The sequence below is a fragment of the Elaeis guineensis genome, chromosome 6 (genome assembly GCF_000442705.2).
Source record: "Elaeis guineensis isolate ETL-2024a chromosome 6, EG11, whole genome shotgun sequence".
In the NCBI taxonomy this organism is placed as follows: domain Eukaryota; kingdom Viridiplantae; phylum Streptophyta; class Magnoliopsida; order Arecales; family Arecaceae; genus Elaeis; species Elaeis guineensis.
The window spans coordinates 113,249,142-113,263,242 of NC_025998.2; positions in this window are offsets into that span (position 1 = coordinate 113,249,142).

A 14,101-nucleotide genomic window follows, 5' to 3' on the forward strand; every position below is an offset into this window, starting at 1 on the left:
GCCAACATACATGGTAAGGATCCGAATGGCTAAGGACCAAGAGAACATGCAGTCAAACTCAGTAGCCTCACTACGAATAACCGATGACACCATAGATCAAAGAATCACTCAAACTACTATAGCATCGAGATAACTACTGATGAGTGAGTAAACATCCAAGTAGTTTCTCATGATGGTCATGCTCAGTATAAGTTATTCTCTAACAACCACCCACACTTTTATCCCAATGTCTCTACACTACAAACCCAAGATTCATCTTCCTATAAGAGAGGTGAACCATGAATCGATCTTAAATGAATTGATCACGATCCTTCATGATGATCCTTTGATCAGAAGTACTTAAAAATTAATCACTAATAATATATGTCTCAAATTCTCAACACCTTGAGAATATACAAAATCATCTTTGTTAATTTCTAGAACAAATCATAGACACATAAATATAATTGAAATAAAAAAAATTTATTAATATAAAAATATTATACGTGTAAAATTAAATTTTAAAATTATAAAATATGTCAACCAACAATTAACTTCTAGGGTACTCATCTAATATCATCATCAAAAAAGACTACAACAAGGTATCATCACCATACTTAGCTGAAATGATCGATGCATGAGACTCTTACAAGTTCAATAAATATATAAATTTTTAAGTAGTAAGTAGTATATTGAAATAAAATAAATTCATGACTCATAGCAATTTTATTTGACTTGGCATCAACAAATTCGGATTTCTCCTTCAATATATGAGTGCAGCTGATTAGCTCCATATGATTCGATTCTTTACGATACTCTTGTATCTACACTTAACAACACATGATAGAATAATAAAAAGATTTAAGATCAAGTTCTTAAAATAATTAAAATTATGTTTATAACTTATTAACTCACCATTTGTTTCTTATGTGTCACAATGGATATTGAATCACATGAATGTTTCGTAATAGATCACTCTTCCATCATCCGATTAGCATGGCCCACTTTAGACTTCTCTATCCATTTTTCCTTAGCACAATAATCATCAATGAGCTTCTCCCATATGCTAGGTTTCATCCATTTAGGATGTAATCCTTTGCACTCCTCCATAGAAACCTTATAATCCTAGTCCTTCTATTTCTTTACCTTATGTTTTTCCCTTTTTCATTTTTCATTGAGAATGCTTCTTGTTAGTGCAAAAATCCATCTGCGTCAGAGAAGCTGAAGTCGAGGGAGTCGCGGTCACCGTCGAGACCTACAAAAGAAGTCTAAATCGGAGGTGGGGTTGCTCCGGCAAGACCCTCCGATGCTCAAGTCAGTTCTCTGCCTCAACAAGAATGAAGTGCTCGAACGAAAATTTTAGCAGAATTTTTAGGTAAGAAAATGAGAGCTTAGAGAATAACGTATCTGAGCCCCCTTTTAATAGGCGGGGGGAGCAACGGATTGATAGCGATTGTTCGTAACCGCCTCGTCGTGGGCCGCACGGGGCCAGGAGGAATTTATCATGAAGAGTAATGGGGTGGAGTCATGACTGTCACCATGGCTCGCCACGTGGAATCTGTTGCAGAAAGTGGAGCGGCATCCGTTGTCGCGACTTGCCAGGGAGTGGTGGAGCCGCGCAGCATCCGCCACGGGGAGTGGAGCGGATTCGTGGTCATTACTGCGGCCTGCCACGTGGAGCCTGTTGCGGGGAGTGGTGGAGCTGCGCAGAATCCATCGCAGGAGGTAGAGCAGAATCGTGGCCGTTACTGCGTCCTGCCAGGGGGTGATGGAGCCGCACGAAATCCGTCGCAGGAAGTGGAGCAGAGTCGTGGCCGTTGCTGTGGCCTGCCAGAGGGTCCAGGCCTGTCAGCCGAAGTTCGGTTAGAGTCCGATCTTCGTAGAAGCCCAGACGGAGATCATTTGTCGAGGAGTCTCGGCCAAGGTTGCTCGTGGTAGGAACTTGAAGTAGATCATTTGCAGTGATAACTCAGAGTGGGTCGCTTGCAACAGGAGCTCGAAGTCCGGCTCCTGTAGGAGTCCGGACGAAGTCTTCCTGCAGTCGAAGTCGGGGATGAAGTCCGGCTCCCGTAGGAGTCCGGACGAAGTCTACCTGCAAGTAAAGTTGTGGGCGGAGTCCGACTCCCGTAGGAATCCGGACGAAGTTTGCCTGCAGCCAGAGTCAGGGACGAGGTCCAGCTCCCGTAGGAGTCCGGACGAGGCCTTCCTGCAGCCGAAGTTGGGGATGAGGTCTGGCTCCCGTAGGAGTCCGGGCGAAGTCTTCCTGCGGTAGAAGTCAGGGGCGAAGTCCGGCTCCCATAGGAGTCCGGACGAAGTCTGCCTGCGGTAGAAGTCGGGGATGAAGTCCGGCTCCCGTAGGAATCCGGACGAAGTCTGCCTGCGGTAGAAGTCGGGGACGAAGTCCGACTCCCGTAGGAGTCCGGACGAAGTCTGCCTGCGGTAGAAGTCGGGGATGAAGTCTGACTCCCGTAGGAGTCCGGACGAAGTCTGCCTGTGGTAGAAGTCGGGGACGAAGTCCGGCTCCCGTAGGAGTCCGGATGAAGTCTGCCTGCGGTAGAAGTCGGGGACGAAGTCTGGCTCCCGTAGGAGTCCGGACGAAGTCTGCTTGTGGTAGAAGTCGGGGACGAAGTCAGGCTCCCGTAGGAGTCCGTCTGTCATGGAGACTCTGATCGACGCTGGTGGGGGTTTATCCATCGGCAGAGCTCGGGAATGCTGCAGAAGTTCGACCGCCAGAGAGGTTCGGAAAGATGTCGTCGAAGGTCGGAAGTTGGCAGAATCCCCGGAGGGTCACTCCTGGCGCAAACTTTGGCTGAGGGGGTATTTTGTATCCAACATCAGTCCCCCTACTTTCGAGTTCGAGTTTCGAATGGAGAAAGTACAAAAAAATTTTACAGCCGAAGTTGTCCCCTTGAATCCCGTGCACGATCGCCCTCAGATATTTTGGCATTTAATGCGCGCGTGCCGGAGCCTTTTTCCAACCAGGTCGATCCGAAGGGTCCTTTCGAAATTCCCACCGGAGCGTAGTCCCAAGCGCCACACCATAATGGTCCTGCCAACGGTCAGCCCTATGCCGCGGTGAGTGGGACACGTGGCGGGCACTGGTTGACCTAGGGATATCTGCCACCATAATTGCGCCAGGCCCCGTCGCTTATTTAAGCCCCCTCCTTCCCTCCAGGGGCTTCACTTCGCCTGAGAGTTGGCATCCTTCTCCTGCCTGAGAGTTTAGCCACCCCTATCGGTCCCCTTTTTGACTCCAAGCACCCTTCGTACCAGTCTCTGCCATCCCCACCAGCTCCCCGCCGCCTTCAATCTTCCGAGCCCCTTCGAGGGGTTCTCCCACCGGGGCCTCTGCCCCGGAGGCCAACCTCGAGAGGATGCCACGGACCAAGAGGAGTATGAGGGGGAAAACAGTGGCCTGCGAATTCTCTGGCTGTTGAACTGTCACTGGGGGTTCCCATCGCCTCAAAGGGGGCTCGAGGGAGAATTTCTTCATCCACAGGGATTTAATAACGGGGGCAACCGGTGAGTGCATTTTGCCCGAGAATTTTGGAGTAGTTGATCGGGGCGACACCGGTCAAGAGGGCAGAGTTGTCGTCACAAGCTGTGGCAGGATTCTTGACGTTGTCGGGGCCGAGGGACCAGAAGCGACCGGCGCCAATGGTGGGGTAATAGAATTTGTTGCGGGGATGGTGGAAGTTGCGCATGCCGACCTTGCCGAAGTACCTAGGACGGTGGTGGTCGTGGAGCACACGGTGATGGTGCACACCTTCGGTGCCATCGCGGCCCCCAGGGTACCTCTGGTTCTTCTTGATGCAGGTCATCGTCGCCGCTGTCGTTGCCGTCGCTGCCCCCTAAATTCTATCCCATCCTTTTCCCCCTAGGGCTGGGGTTTCGACGATGGAGCGGAACAAGGTGGGGGGTGAGAGCTGAGGGATTTATTACACGCACTGAAAAATGCTGTCAAGACGGACGGAACCGGAAGGAGAAGTTGGGAGCTTGAAGTGGTCTCCAACGTGTTCCTTTTGAGTCTTGTAGTAATGTTTTTTTTTCGGCCCCCAGGGCCTTGTAACGTACACCTTTGTTAATCAAGAATGAGAAGGAGATTTTGTTACTTCATCCGTACTTTGCGTCGAATTGCTGCCTGCCGAACTTCTTTCATTTGCCATTGTTATTGTGGTATTCCCTTCTTTTTTCTTTTCTCTTTTTTTTTTTTCGATGTCGTCCGAAGGTCGCTGGTCATTGCCACGTCGGCTCACTTTTTCAGTCATCCTTCTTCAGCCTTAATGGCCCTGTAATGCATATTTAATAAATGACATGAGAAAGAAATTTTTCGCTACCTCTTTTACTCATGTGTTGAATTATCGCTTGCCGAGCTTCTTTCGGCTTTTGCCTTGCTCGAAATTGATGCCGTTCGGAGGTACCCGATTGCCGTCGCATTGACCCATCCTTTCGTCCATGGCCGCAGATTTGCCCGGGGCCGCTCAGGTTTGATACCCTCTTTCAGAGTTCGAGCTCGGAGGTCCAAGCTTCTCGTCACCCCGAGGAAGTCATCTTATCTCCGGCTCGTGTTTAGAGCTTTCTCGAAGGTCGAAAATTTTGATAAGAACCCCGATCCTTGCTGAGACAAGGTTCCTTGCATCTTTGATGCAATTCATTTTCCATTCGTCGCTAATGCAGTCCGTCGCTTTCCTTTTTAACTCTCCTCCCCTTTTTCTTTTTCTTTTTTCGAGTGAGGGTTTTCCCTCTGCTCTTGGTGGGGTCGCGGGAGCGCGAGGGGATCGCTGGAAAAGTTCTCTTCTTCCTATCTGGTCTTAAATGACCAGATCTTGACTGGCGTCAGGGCGGGGTTCTTCCCCTATAATCGATTTTAGCTCAGGTTAGGATGAGGTCCTCCTCTTGTCATTAACAGAGTTATGGGGGTGCATACGGGCGCTGCGGGGCCTCTCTCCCCATCCGGTTTGAGTGTAACCGGGCCTTCGACCTTGCTCAAATTAGGGCGAGGTTCTCCTCCTGTCCCTAACAAGGCTGTGGGGGCACATATGGGCGTTGCAGGGCCTCTCCCCCATCCGGTCTAAGGGTAATCGGGCCTTCGACTTTGCTCATGTTAGGGCGAGGTTCTCCTCCTGTCCCTAACATGGCTGTGGGGGCACATATGGGCGCTGCTTGGCCTCTCCCCCCATCCAGTCTAAGGAGAATCGGGCCTTCGACTTTGCTCAAGTTAGGACGAGGTTCTCCTCCTGTCCCTAACAGGGCTGTGGGGGCACATATGGGCATTGCAGGGCCTCTCCCCCCATCCGATCTAAGGAGAATCGGGCCTTCGATCTTGCTCAAGTTAGGGCGAGGTTCTTCTCCTGTCCCTAACAGGGCTGTGGGGGCACATATGGGCGTTGCAGGGCCTCTCCCCCCATCCGATCTAAGGAGAATCGGGCCTTCAATTTTGTCGAGATGAAGTTTTTCTCCTACTCCCGACACGGTTTGTTTTGACTGTCCTATCGATATAGGCTCGTGCCGAGAGAGGAGACATGTAGATATGAAACTTTTATTTAAAATAAAATTATCGGTAATACATTCGTAAGTTTTTCGAGCTCCATGGTCGCAGGAGGTCTGCTCTTCTGAGCTCCTTGAGGTAATAAGTTTCGGACCGGACTACTTTGACTTCATACGGGCCTTCCCAATTTGGGGCGAGCTTCCCTCAATCCTGAGGTTGCGAGACAGCGGCTCGTCGAAGCACTAGATCTCCTGCTCTAAAGACTTTATTCTTGACTCTGGAATTGTAATAGCGGGCGACTTTCTATCTGTAGGCTGCCATCCGAACTTGAGCTACCTCCCGCTTTTCTTCCAGTAAGTCGAGGTTGGCTTTAAGACCTTGTAAATTGTGATGTTCGTTGAATGCCATGACTCGTGCCGATGGGAGTTTAAGCTCAATTGGGATAACAGCCTCCGTTCCGAAGGCTAGAGCGAAGGGAGTCTCCCCCATGGGCAGTCTTTGGGAAGTTCGGTACGCCCACAGCACATGATAAAATTTGTCTGCCCAAGTTTCCTTCACCTTTTCGAGCCTTGTCTTGATCCCTTGCAGCAGAGTTCTGTTGGTCACTTCAGCTTCGCCGTTCGTCTGAGGGTGGGCTACTGATGTGAAGTTGTGGGAGATGTTTAGGTCTTCACAGAACTCGATGAATCTCGCTCCCATGAATTGCCACCCATTATCAGTGATTAGGGTTCTTGGCAGGCCAAACCTGCAAACGATCGACTTCTAGATGAAGTCTTGCACTTTAGCTTCTGTGATTTTCGCCAGTGGTTCGGCTTCGACCCACTTGGTGAAGTAGTCAATCGCTACCAGGAGGAACTTCCTCTGCCCTGACGCCACGGAAAAGGGTCCAAGGATATCCATCCCCCATTGTGCAAACGGCCATGGGGCACTCAAGGGGGTAAGCTCGATGGCGGGCTGTCTCTGGATGTTGGCATATCTCTGACATCGATCGCACTTTCTGACGTACTCAATTGAGTCACGATGCATAGTCGGCCAGTAATATCCTTGGCGGAGCAACTTGTGGGATAAGGACCTAGCCCCCAGATGGCTTCCGCAGATTCCTTCATGCACCTCCCACAAGGCGTAGTCGGCTTCCGAAGGTCGTAGACATTTTAAGAGGGACAAAGAGTATAATCTCTTGTACAGCCTGTCCGCATAGAGGATGTACCGGGAGGCTTGATTTCTGAGCTTCCGAACTTCTTTCGCATCATGAGGGAGAACCCCGTCCCTGAGATATGCCACCAGCGGGTCGATCCAACTGGGCTCATGATCAATTTTCATCACGGGCCGTGATTCCTCCGTACTTGGGCACTTCAGAACTTCAAAAAGAACACCCTTGGGCAATTCAGCTGGAGCCAGCGTAGCTAGCTTGGAGAGAAGATCGGCCCTGGTATTTTTTCTTCTTGAAATCTGCCTGATGTGGAAGCTACTAAAGGCGGGGACGAGCTCCTTTACCTTTTCAAGATACTTAGCCATGCTGTCCTCCTGCGCTTCATAGTTTTCGTTGACTTGTCCCACTACCAATTGGAAATCGCTGTGGACTTGGAGCCGATCTACTCCCAATTCTTTGGCGATCTTTAACCCTGCGATCAGAGCTTCATATTCAGCTCCATTGTTTGTCGCGAGGAACTCGAAGCGCAGAGCGTACTCCACGACGATTCCCTCTGGACTGATCAAGATCAGGCCCGCACCTGCGCCCGACATGTTGGAAGACCCGTCCACGTAGAGGACCCAAAAGCAACCAGGGAGGTCGGCTTCTTCTTCAGGGGAGTTCGGTCGGTGCTCAAGGTCGTCCATTTCATCCTGTTTCGGTTCGGCCTCCTCCGAGATTGTGCACTCTACTATAAAATCTGTTAATATTTGAGCTTTTACCGTCGGTCTGGGTCGATAGTTGATGTCAAATTCGGTGAGCTCGATCGCCCATTTCGCCATCCTCCCGGAGGCATCTGCCCGGTGTAGAATAGCCTTGATTGGCTGGTCGGTGAGTAATGTTACAGTGTGTCCTTGAAAGTAGGGTCGGAGCCTCCGGGCTACAATCAACAGGGCGTAAGTTAGTTTCTCTAATTTAGTATACCTGGTTTCGACGTCTCTCAACGCACGACTGACGTAGTAGATCGGCCGTTGAATTTTTGCCTCTTCCTTAACAAGGACTGCTACGAGAGCCATAGGGGAGACCGCCAGGTACAAAAATAGCTCCTCTCCAGGTTCGGGCTTCGCCAACAATGGAGGCGAGCCGAGGTAGCTCTTCAGCTCTTCAAATGCCTGTTGGCACTCAGGGGTCCAGCAGAAGTTCTTCGACCGCTTGAGGGTTTGGAAGAAGGGTAGGCACCGTTCGGCCGACCTCGCGATGAAGTGATTCAGGGCTGCTACTCTCCCTGTAAGGCGCTGAACCTCCTTTATCGACTTCGGAGCGGCCATCTCCTGGATGGCGTGAATTTTCTTCGGATTGGCTTCAATTCCGCACCCTGATACCATGAAGCCAAGGAACTTTCCTGAGGTCACTCCGAAAGCACATTTAGTCGGGTTCAGCTTCATCTTATATTTTCGGAGGGCGTCGAAGGTCTCTTCGAGCTCGGTGATGTGGTTCATGGAAGATTTGCTTTTCACGAGCATGTCGTCCACGTAGACCTCTATGTTGCGGCTGATCTGCTCCTTGAAGATTTTGTTCACCAGCCGCTGATAGGTCGCACCTGCATTTTTGAGGCCAAAAGGCATGACCCTGTAACAGTAAAGGCCACGATTAGTAATGAAAGCAGTCTTTTCTTCGTCTTCCGGTGCCATCCTGATTTGATTATAGCCGGAGAATGCATCCATAAAGGTGAGAAGCTCATGGCCCGAGGTCGCATCCACCAGTTGATCAATTCTGGGCAGAGGGCAGCTGTCCTTTGGGCAGGCTTTATTTAGTTTTTTGAAGTCTATACACATCCTCCACTTGCCGTTTGTCTTTTTGACTAGGACAACATTGGAAATCCAATCAGGATAATTGACTTCTCTAATAAATTCGGCTTTCAGGAGTTTGTCCACTTCCTCGGCTATCGCTTTCTGCCTCTCTGGTGCATGACCTCGAATTTTCTCTTTCGTCGGTCGATGCTTGGGATCGACGGCCAGGCGATGCTCCATGACTTCCGTGTCAATCTCCGGTATGTCTGCTGGAACCCAAGCGAAAACGTCCGCATTCTTTCGTAGAAAATCGATGAGATGCATCCGCACCTCTTCCCCCAGATTGGAGCCGATCTTCACCACATGCTCCGCATTCCCGTCGTTCAAAGGGATCGAAACCAGATCTTTGATTGGGCCACCCCTCTCCTCAGCGAGGTCGTCGCGGGCATCCAGCCCATCAACTGGACAAAGGTCAGATTGGTCACTTCTTTGCAAGGCTATGTTGTAGCAGTGTCTAGCCAGGGCTTGGTCTCCCCTGACTTCTCCGACCCCCTGGTTGGTAGAAAATTTTAATTTCAAATGGTAGGTTGATACGACGGCCCGGAGAGCGTTGAGGCCAGGTCGGTCGAGGATTGCGTTGTAGGCCGACGGTGCCTTCACCACCAGAAAATTCACCAGAGCCCTGGATTGTCTTGGATATCGTCCCGCAGCTACAGTCAAAGTTATTACTCCCTCCATCGGGACAGCATCGCCGGTAAACCCTACCAGAGGGGAGCCAATCGGCCCCAAATGGCCGTCAAGGATGGACATTCTTGAGAAGGCGTCGTAGAACAAAATGTCAGCCGAACTCCCATTGTCGACAAGAATGCGGCGGACATCATAATTAGCTATATTCAAGGAAACTATAACCGCGTCATTATGAGAAAATTGAACTCCTCGAGCATCTTCTTCAGTAAAGGTTATGAACTCCTCAATCTTTTGTCGCTTGGAGGGTACGGCCAATACGCTGATTGCTCCCTGCCGGGATTCTCCCGGGATGGTGTTGGCGAAATCCATCGGAGGCCGATTATCTGACCGCCCCACGCCGACGGCCATTGCCGGAGGAGGAGAAGAAGGCTGGGAAACTGGAGGTGAGGCCGGAGCCTGAGACCTAGCCGCAGAGGCCGCGGATCGCCGTGTGGATGCCTTGCGAGGAGACATCGGGCGATGATCTAGTGGGGGAAGGGGGAGAGGATGCCGGAAAAGATGACCGGAGGCGATCCCATTGAGCGCTCCTTTAAGAATAAGGGTACTGTGAAGACACGCCCTTCCTCTAGCGCCAATCCTGTTGGTGCAAAAATCCATCTACGTCGGAGAAGCTGGAGTCGAGGGAGTCGCGGTCGCCGTCGGGACCTGCAAAAGAAGTCTAAACCGGAGGTGGGGTTGCTCCGGCAAGACCCTCCGATGCTCAAGTCAGTTCTCTGCCTCAACAAGAATGGAGTGCTCGAACAAAAATTTTAGCAGAGTTTTTAGGTAAGAAAATGAGAGCTTAGAGAATAACGTATCTGGGCCCCCTTTTTATAGGCGGGGGGAGCAACGGATTGATAGCGATTGTTCGTAACCGCCTCGTCATGGGCCGCACGGGGTCAGGAGGAATTTATCATGAAGAGTAATGGGGTGGAGTCATGGCTGTCACCATGGCTCGCCACGTGGAATCTGTTGCAGAAAGTGGAGCGACGTCCGTTGTCGCGACTTGCCAGGGAGTGGTGGAGCCGCGCAGCATCTACCGCAGGGAGTGGAGCAGATTCATGGTCATTACTGCGGCCTGCCATGTGGAGTCTGTTGCGGAGAGTGGTGGAGCTGTGCAGAATCCATCGCAGGAGGTGGAGCAGAGTCATGGTCGTTACTGTGGCCTGCCAAGGAGTGATGGAGCCATGCGGAATCCGTCGCAGGAAGTGGAGTGGAGTCGTGGACGTTGCTGCGGCCTGCCAGAGGGTCCAGGCCTGTCGGCTGAAGTTTGGTTAGAGTCCGATCTCCGTAGAAGCCCGGACGGGGATCATTTGTCGAGGAGTCTCAACCAAGGTTGCTCGTGGTAGGAACTTGAAGTAGATCGTTTGCAGCGATAACTCGGAGTGGGTCGCTTGCAACAGGAGCTCGAAGTCCAGCTCCCGTAGGAGTCCGGACGAAGTCTTCCTGCAGTCGAAGTCGGGGATGAAGTCCGACTCCCGTAGGAGTCCGGACGAAGTCTACCTGCAAGTGAAGTCGTGGGCGGAGTCCTGCTCCCGTAGGAATCCGGATGAAGTCTGCCTGCAGCCAGAGTCGGGGACGAGGTCCGGCTCCCGTAGGAGTCCGGACGAGGCCTTCCTGCAGTCGAAGTTGGGGACGAGGTCCAGCTCCCATAGGAGTCCGGACAAAGTCTTCCTGCGGTAGAAGTCAGGGGCGAAGTCCGGCTCCCGTAGGAGTCCGGACGAAGTCTGCCTGCGGTAGAAGTCGGGGATGAAGTCCGGCTCCCGTAGGAATCCGGACGAAGTCTGCCTGCGGTAGAAGTCGGGGACGAAGTCCGGCTCCCGTAGGAGTCCGGACGAAGTCTGCCTGCGGTAGAAGTCGGGGACGAAGTCCGGCTCCCGTAGGAGTCTGGACGAAGTCTGCCTGCGGTAGAAGTCGGAGATGAAGTCCGACTTCCGTAGGAGTCCGGACGAAGTCTGCCTGCGGTTGAAGTCAGGGATGAAGTCCGGCTCCTGTAGGAGTCCGGACGAAGTCTGCCTATGGTAGAAGTCGGGGATGAAGTCCGACTTCCGTAGGAGTCCAGATGAAGTCTGCCTACGGTAGAAGTCAGGGACGAAGTTTGGCTCCCGTAGGAGTCCGGACGAAGTCTGCCTGCGATAGAAGTCGGGGACGAAGTCCGACTCCCGTAGGAGTCCGTCTGTCGTGGAGACTCTGGTCGACGCTGGTGGGGGTTTATCCATCGGCAGAGCTCGGGAATGCTGCGAAAGCTCGACCGCCAGAGAGGTTCGGAAAGATGTCGCCGAAGGTCGAAAGTTGGCAGAATCCCCGGAGGGTCACTCCTGGCGCAAACTTCGGTTGAGGGGGTATTTTGTACCCAACACTTCTAATTTTTTTATATGTTATCGTATGATACACTTCAAGAATCTATGCATGCATTTCTAGAGTCCATGTATATGTGACCTATTATTATGTTAATAAAAAATTATAAATTAATGAATAGTAGTGATTTGTATAATGTGACATAAACATTTATGTTTGTATTTTACAACTCACCTAAAACCATCGCCAAATCTCATGTTTGGTGCGTTCTGACACCAAACTTCATATAGGCCAAGGATCGGAGTACAACTCCTTGATTATGGTTGTGATCGTCTTGGTGACCTTAGGATTATGAAATCTACATAATTATTTGCATAAGATCAATATATAATATTAGTAATTTTTATAAACTAAAAGTAATTTAACCATCACATACTTTCCATCCTCTACCATGCATACATTGCCTTGTTGATAGATCTGCTGGCTCTGGAGTCTCTTGATTTATCTCTCTTATTCTAGATGATGCAGACGGTAGTGGATTGATCTCTGATATCTAATCTAGTGATAGATCACCATCTAGAGCATTTATAGAGCAAGTGGTATCATCTACAATATTAGTATCATTCTGTCTCTAATGATAGGGAGAAGTATCATGTAGGCCTTATATATGTGATATAGGAGTGTCCTGAATATCTCATGGGTATAATGGTAGTCTCCTGCCAACCCCATCAGCCAAAGTAGTATGATGATGGTGCAGTGCTCATCCTCTACCATCTCTCCTACCTTCCTGTGAGCCATTTACACTATCTCATACTACCATATTGTTTGGAAGAAAAATATTATTAGTCAGATATCATTGAAATATGGTGAAAATTGCATAATGACAATAAATATCATAATAAAATCAGTTACTTAGCAAAGATAATACCTTGACTAAATTTGAAAAATATTTCCTCAAAATTTTACAATATTTGATATAGATTAAAATCGTCTAACAACGTAATTTAGATCAATACATTTTACAAAAATCCAAAATTGTACATCATTTTTATAAATTAATCATCATCACTATCAAATAATTCAAAATCATTTTTGTCCTCTTCAGTCTCATTTTTTTTAATAAATTTCTCTTCTTCTTCCTCCTCTCTATCTTCTTTATTATACTCTTGTTCCAATTCTACTATTTGTTGTTGCAGCTGTATTAACTCATCTCCATCAATTTCTTTATATATACTAAAATATACAAGGATATCAACACCATTAAGTGTATCTATTGCTTCAACTGGAGCAGAAATGGGCATCTCATCCTCTTGGTAGATATTGTCAATCATAGCTACATTTTCTTCATTAACGACGGCAATCGAGATATTATATGTGCTCCTTCCTCTAATTTTGCAAATAGCCCATCAATCACATCTTTTCCTCCTTCTTGATGGATAAATTATATAATAAACTTGTTGCACTTGCTGAGCTAGAATAAATGGCTCATTTATAGAAAGACATGAATTATGTCAAACTTTAATAAGACCATATTTATCAACTTTAATCCTTCTTTCTGTATCATACCAATCACATTTGAATAGTACAATCTTATTCCCAGCACCATAATACTGTAGCTCTATAATTTCAAGTAATATCTTGTAATACTTGTGCTCATAATCATTGTAACAACTTCCTTTGACACAAACTCCACTATTCATTTTTTCTATCTTGGTCGTAGTCAATTGTATAAAATTTGAATCCATTGACAATGTATCTCTTATAGCTTTTCACTGTCCATGAGGGATCTTGTGCTATGTCCACTGTATGGTCATCAAATCTATTTTCAACTGTGTTTGCCTATTCAATAAAAATATTAATGAATAGATAATCCATATATGAATAAAAAATAATTTTTTATGAAATATTCATTCACTAACCATCTATTTTAACCAATTTATAAACTCCCATTCATGGGATCTTTCCACCTCTTCATTGCTTATCGAAGAATAGCATGCCCTCACATAATCATCATATTGCCTATAATTGTATAAGAATTCAATTAGTACCTGCAAATTATCTTTCTAATGAAATAATCATTATGAAGGTATAAGAATTTATATCCTTACTCGATAAGAGATCCGAGCTCATCATAATTTAGCAAGATGTAAATGTATACTACATTGTATTCAAAATCATCCATGGATCTATTAGATTTGTCAAGACCAAATGGTCAACTATAACGGGAGAAAACAAACAAAAGTCCCACAGGCCCCTCAACTTTCATGTCATCATTCCATGGAATTCTATTCAATCATGTTTGAACCTCAGATTCAAAGTAAAGTGAGCAAAAAGTGAAGATTTTCTCTATAATATAAGCTTTGTAAATCGATCTCTCGACACAAGTCTTATTTCATATTTTTTATTTTAAATAGAACATATACATGAATCATCAATAAAATAGTTACTCCAACAAGTGAGCAAGGTGTACAAATAATTATCTTATTTAACTACTTTCAAAAAATTATGATTACTCAATTACCAACTTTGTCTTTCAAACAGATATATCCAATAAAACTGAATAGGTCCTCCAATTTTAGCTTCATAAGCAAGATGGACTGGCAAGTGCTCCAACAAATCAAAAAAAATTAGAGAAAAGATCTTCTCTAATTTATAGAAGGTCTCTGCAATATTTTTCTCCAATGTCTCTAT